Source organism: Lactuca serriola, chromosome 3 (assembly GCF_051521515.1).
Source record: "Lactuca serriola cultivar US96UC23 chromosome 3, Lser_US96UC23_V15, whole genome shotgun sequence".
In the NCBI taxonomy this organism is placed as follows: domain Eukaryota; kingdom Viridiplantae; phylum Streptophyta; class Magnoliopsida; order Asterales; family Asteraceae; genus Lactuca; species Lactuca serriola.
Window position 1 is genome coordinate 73,934,302 of NC_136410.1, and position 6,391 is coordinate 73,940,692.

Consider the following 6,391-nt stretch of genomic DNA (forward strand, 5'->3'; position numbering starts at 1 on the left):
AGCTATGTGACAGTGTATTTGCATGCTATTTATGTGTTATAATTGCTGTGATATGTGATATGCATGACTCAAAGTTTACAGAGCTAATACTAGTGGGTCCATAGAGTTAGGACCTTTGGGTCCACAGAGTTAGGGCCAGAGGGCCCACAGAGAGTTGGGACTAGAGGGTCCCACTGAGACACATTGACCAGAGGGTCAAACAGAGTTATAGCCTCGAGTGGCTAAAATGTGTTAGAGTGGTATTTTGGGGAACTCACTAAGCTTTATGCTTACAGTGTTATGTGTTATGTGTTTCAGGTACCAGTGATGACCGCGGGAAGGCGCCGGCATGATTCGTACACACACACATGGATTTTATGTATTTCGATCTTGGGGAATGTTTTGTGAAACAAGGATATGATACAATGACATTTTATTAATAAATGTGTTAGGAAAATGTGTTTTGAAAATGCGAAAAATTGTTTTAATTTTTACGGTGTTACAAGCTGGTATCAGAGCCTTGGTTTGAGGGATTCGGGTGCACCTTCGGGCGTATCTGAACTCAAACTAAGGATTTAAGGAAATTTCGATAATAAAATAGTTTTCAAAAGAGTAAAAAGAGATTTCGAGACAAAACAGAGCAGAGTCGTGTGTACGAACAGCCAGCACCCGAACGGTGATTTCCCAAAATACCATTACAATAAGTGTTATGAGATATGATATGATATGTTATACGATGAGTTATATTATGCATGCTAGAGTAGACTAGGTATTCTTATTAGGACTAGAGTGGCCTGATATGTGATGCCTTAGTCTAGGAGTCTTGCTGCTAGGGATGCTTTAGAGTGTTTAGATAGCAGCAAGGAGCTTATGAGAGATCTGCTAGCGAGTATCATATGATTAGAGAGAGTAGAGTACTTCGGATTTGGGACTCTAGGAGGAGGACTTGGGGTGAATGCTGATGCGGTATGGACGGTAGTATTGGGCCCGTACTACTAAAGACACCGGGTCAGTGCACAGTCCAAGTAAGAATCCTTAGAGTACCAAGGAACAAGTAGGGTGGAGTATTCGAGTGTGAGTATACTCGAGCGAGTCCTTGATATTTTTATGTTGTATTTCATAGAGAGAGAGAGAGAGATCATAGTTGGGACACACCACACTCCAGAGAGCAGCGGTACGAGTGACGAGGAGATCCGTAGGATCATCCATGAGGAGGTGGCTGCGGCCATCAGGGCAGAGATACCAGAGATGTTCGGGTCTATCAAGACCACACTGATAGAGACATTTGATGAGAGATACGCTGCTCTTTCTGAGGCTGCTGTTGCTGCGGCCACTGCAGCTATAGCTGCGACTAGGCCGCAGGGTGGTGATGCGTTGCTGTTCCGAGAGTTCAGCAACACAAAACCACCGGAGTTTGACGGGACCCAGGACCCAATTGCGGCGATGAGGTGGATTTCAGACATAGAGGGGTGTTTCTTTACTTGCTCATCTCCAGATCATTTGAGAGTCCGGTTCGTGTTGAACCAGCTTCGCTTGGGAGCGAAGGATTGGTGGAAGTTTGTGACGGCACACTATACGCCTGCTGAGCTTGCTGCAGTGACTTGGGAGAGGTTCACTGCTATGTTCCGAGATGAGTATGTTCCCCAGGTGGAGAGGGAGCGTTTGGCCCAGGAGTTTCTGACCCTCAAGCAGGGTACTGAGTCTGTTACAGTGATTACGAGGATGTTCCATGAGCGGGCAATGTTCTGCCCAGAGCACGTGTCCTCCGAGCAGGCACGTATGAGCCGATATCTGAGCATTTTGAGGAGGGATATACGAGAGTTTGTGGCGAACTCGATGTATCGGACATTTTCCGAGCTCCAGGAAAATGCCCGGAAGAGGGAGATAGAGCTGGAGACCCAGGATAGGGAAGAGGCTGAGTCTCAGGGGAGGGATCGGCGACCGGTGCAGTCGCAGTCGGTAGCCAAGCGGGCCAAGCCCGCTGATTCGAGATCAGGGAGTCATAGGGGCCGCACTTGTGGAAAGTGCGGCAAGAGCCACGATGGGGTGTGCAGAGCAGGGTCTTGCTACAAATGTGGCAAGGAGGGGCATATGGCCAAGGATTGCCCCCAAGGGATTTGTAGTATGTTAACACTGCAACCAGACCGGACACTGGAAGGCAGAGTGTCCACAGCTGCGGGGATCAGCACAGGGAGCATCTCAGGGATCTGCCCCTGCTACTATCAGAGCTACTGAGAGCCGGCCAGTGAAGGCCGAGACACCGAAGGCACGAGGGAGAGCCTTTCAGTTGACCGCGGAGGAGGTCCGCGCGGCGCCCGATGTCGTGGCTGGTATGTATTCTTTCATGTATTTATTTTGATGTTGAGATATTGTACTTATATTATGTTATGCGTAGGTACTTTTCTTGTGAGTTTTGTACCTGCCTTGGTGTTATTTGACTCGGGTGCGCGTCGGTCGTTTGTATCTTTGGCTTTTAGTCAGCACATCAGTGTTAGTCGTGAGGCGTTGAGTCGACCTCTGAGAGTTTCCATACCTGACGAGAGGGCGGTGTATGCCACAGAGGTGGTTCGAGGGTGTGTACTCGATATTTTCGGAGTTGAATTTCCGATTGATTTAGTTCCTATTATGATGGGAGATGTTTGTGTCATCGTGGGCATGGACTGGTTGAGCAGATTTGGAGCGGTTATCGACTGCGAGCGACAGCTGGTGACCATACGAGACCCTAGTGGGGGAGTTCTTACGGTGTACGGCAAGGGTACATGTTCTGGGTCAGCATTTTGTTCGGTCGCTAGAGCGAGACAGTGTCTACAGCAGGGCTGTAGGGTTTTGTAGCGTATGTGATGGATACGAGGGTCGATTCAGAGAGACCGAGGTCAGTTGATGAGGTTCCGATAGTGCGTGAGTTCCCGAACGTATTTCCGGAGCAGTTGTCGGGCGTGCCTCCCGTGAGGCAGGTGGAGTTCAGTATCGATTTGGTTCCGAGGGCCACGCCTATCGCCAAGGTGCCCTATCGCCTTGCGCCTCCAGAGATGCAGGAGTTATCCTCGCAGCTTCAGGAGTTGCTAGGGAAGGGATTTATTCGGCCGAGCAGCTCGCCGTGGGGAGCGCCTATCCTTTTTGTCAAGAAAAAGGATGGTTCACACCGGATGTGCATTGATTACCGGGAGTTGAACAAGCTGACAGTCAAGAACCGTTACCCGTTGCCGAGGATCGACAATTTGTTCGATCAGTTGCAGGGAGCATCTTGGTTCTCCAAGATCGATTTGAGGTATGGTATCATCAGGTGAGGGTGCAGGATGGGACATCTAGAAGACAACGTTCAGGACTCGTTATGGGCATTACGAGTTTGTGGTGATGCCTTTCGGACTCACCAATGCACCAGCGGTGTTCATGGATCTCATGAACAAAGTGTGTAGGCTGATGTTGGATCTCTCGGTGATCGTATTCATCGACGAAATTTTGGTGTATTCGAGATCCAGAGAGCAACATGAGGAGCATTTGAGGGAGATCCTCGGAGTTCTGAGATCGGAGAGGCTTTATGCCAAATTCTCCAAGTGTGATTTCTGGATGCGAGAGGTCCAGTTCCTAGGGCACCTCGTTAACCAGAAAGGGATATTGGTCGACCCGGCCAAGATTGAGGCAGTGATGAGTTGGGAGGTGCCGAGGTCACCCACCGAGATCAGGAGTTTCTTAGGGCTGGCAGGCTATTACTGGAGATTTATCAGGGATTTCTCCAAGATCGTTGTGCCACTCACCAGGTTGACCCGGAAGCGTGTTGATTTTTCATGGGGCCCAGAGCAGCAGGCCTCCTTCGAGACACTTCGCTAGAGACTGTGCGAAGCCCCAGTTTTAGCCCTTCCGGAGGGGATGGAGGACTTTGTGGTGTATTGTGACGCGTTGATATCGGGGTTGGGAGCGGTGCTGATGCAGAGAGGGCATGTGATAGCATACGCATCGAGGCATATGAAGCCTCATGAGACGAGGTATCCCACCCACGATCTAGAGTTAGGGGAAGTGGTGTTCACCCTCAAGATGTGGTGTCACTATTTGTATGGGGTTCGGTGTACCATATACACGGACCACAAGAGCTTGAAGTACTTAATGGATCAGCCCAACCTGAATATGTGCCAGAGGAGATGGTTGGATGTGGTAAAGGATTATGACTGCGAGATCCTGTACCACCCGGGTAAAGCTAATGTTGTAGCCGATGCACTGAGCCGAAGGGCGGAGAGCGCCCCGATGCGAGATGTTTGTTTGAGATTAACAGTGATGACTCCGATGTTGGACACCATTCGTGGGGCCCAGGATGAGGCCGTGAGATCAAAAAACCAGAAGAGAGAGCGAGTTGTCGGGTTGGTATCGGAGTTCGTTACCGATAGTCGGGGGCTTATGACATTCCAGGGTCGGATCTGGGTACCATTTGTGGGCGCGACGCGTACCATTCTGATGGAAGAAGCTCATCGATCAAATTTCTCGATCCATCCTGGGGCCACTAAGATGTATTTGGACCTGAAGAGGGAGTATTGGTGGCCCTGTATGAAGAGGGATGTCGCGTGGTTTGTTGAGAGGTGCTTAACCTGTCGTAGGGTTAAGGCCAAGCACAAGAGACCGCATGGTAAGTTGCAGGCGTTGGAGGTTCCTGTGTGGAAGTGGGAACAGATTACCATGGATTTTATCACCAAATTGCCAAGGACTGCTAGGGGAGTCGATGCAATTTGGGTGATTGTGGACAGGTTGACAAAGAGCGCCCACTTCCTTGCTATCAGTGAGAGCTCTTCTGCTGAGAGGTTGGCAGAGTTGTACGTGAGAGAGGTGGTATCACGACATGGAGTACCGATCTCGATCGTCTCAGATCGAGATGTACGTTTCACTTCCAGATTCTGGAAGAAATTTCAAGAGGAATTGGGTACGAGGCTGCATTTTAGTACCGTATACCACCCACAGACTGACGGGCAGAGCGAGCGGACGATTCAGACGCCCAAGGACATGCTTCGGGCATGTGTATTGGACTTCGGAGGGAGTTGGGACACGTATCTACCCTTGGCAGAGTTTTCCTTATAACAACAGCCATCATTCGAGCATCGGCATGCCGCCCTCTGAGCTGTTGTATGGGAGGAGGTGTCAGACTCCCATTTGCTGGGGAGAGGTAGGGCAACGTGTGATGGGTAGTACAGAGATAGTACTTCAGATAACTGAGCAGATTCGACGGGTCAGATAGAGGTTGTTGACCGCTCAGAGTCTCCAGAAGAGTTATGCGGATAGGCGTCGGTCCGAGCTTGAGTTTCAGGTCGGAGATTTTGTGCTCCTGAAGGTATATCCTTGGAAAGGAGTGATCCGGTTCAGGAAGAGAGGCAAGCTAGGTCCCCAGTATGTTGGTCCGTTTAGAGTGATCGCGAGGGTGGGCAGGGTAGCATATCGTTTGGAGCTACATGAGGAGTTGAGCCAGATTCACGACACCTTCCATGTGTCCCAACTGAGAAAGTGTATGGCCGACAAGTCGGCAGTGGTGCCTCTGGAGGATATTCAGGTGGATGCGAGCCTGAATTATGCTAAAAGGCCAATCGCGATTGTGGACCGCAAGATCAAGGTTCTGAGGAACAAGGAGGTGCCCCTGGTTCAGGTTCAGTGGCAACACCGGAGAGGGTCCGAGCTGACTTGGGAGACAGAGTCAGAGATGCGTGAGCAACATCCGGAGTTATTTGCAGTATGAGACTTCGAGGGCGAAGTCTGGTTCTAGTGGGGGAGAATTGTAACATCCCAAGATTCAGGTACAACTATTCAATCCTCCTTCTTTTCTCTTGTTGTCAAGCTTAGCCCTTTTGAGGAATTATGTGGCAAATGAGTACGTTGGGCGTACTCATGTGCTTATTTTGGACGCGAAGTCGCCAAGGTACGTTGGGCGTACCCAGAGTTACGTCGAGCGTACCCGGCCCAGGTGCAAAAACCCTAATCTGTCTTGTGCACTATTTAAAGGGTGCTAAGGCTCATTTCTCAGCCTCCATATCAGTGAGTGAAACCCTAAGAGAGAGCCTCCTATCGTCCTTAGTGTGTGTGAGTGTTGTTGGAGCTAATTGTACATTGGTGACTTAGTGAAGAAGAAGGAAAGGATCTCTTGGAAGCTAAAGCTTGAAGTGCCAATTTGGATCTGAGATCTACAGAGAAAGGGGCTACACTTAGAGGTATAAAGTTCAAAACTTTCCTCTTCTTTTGGTTGTTGTTGCATGTGCCATTTCTAGGGTTAAAACCCCCAAAGGTGGAGACTTTATGAGTGTAAGGTGCTCCATGGTCCGAGATCTGTCCCTTTTCAATGGTATTAGTGGTTTAGATCCATAAAGTTTTCATCTTGGTTGTTAGTTTGAGGCCATGATTGAGTAATAAGCCTTCTAGAGTTAGAGAATGGAATATTATGGGA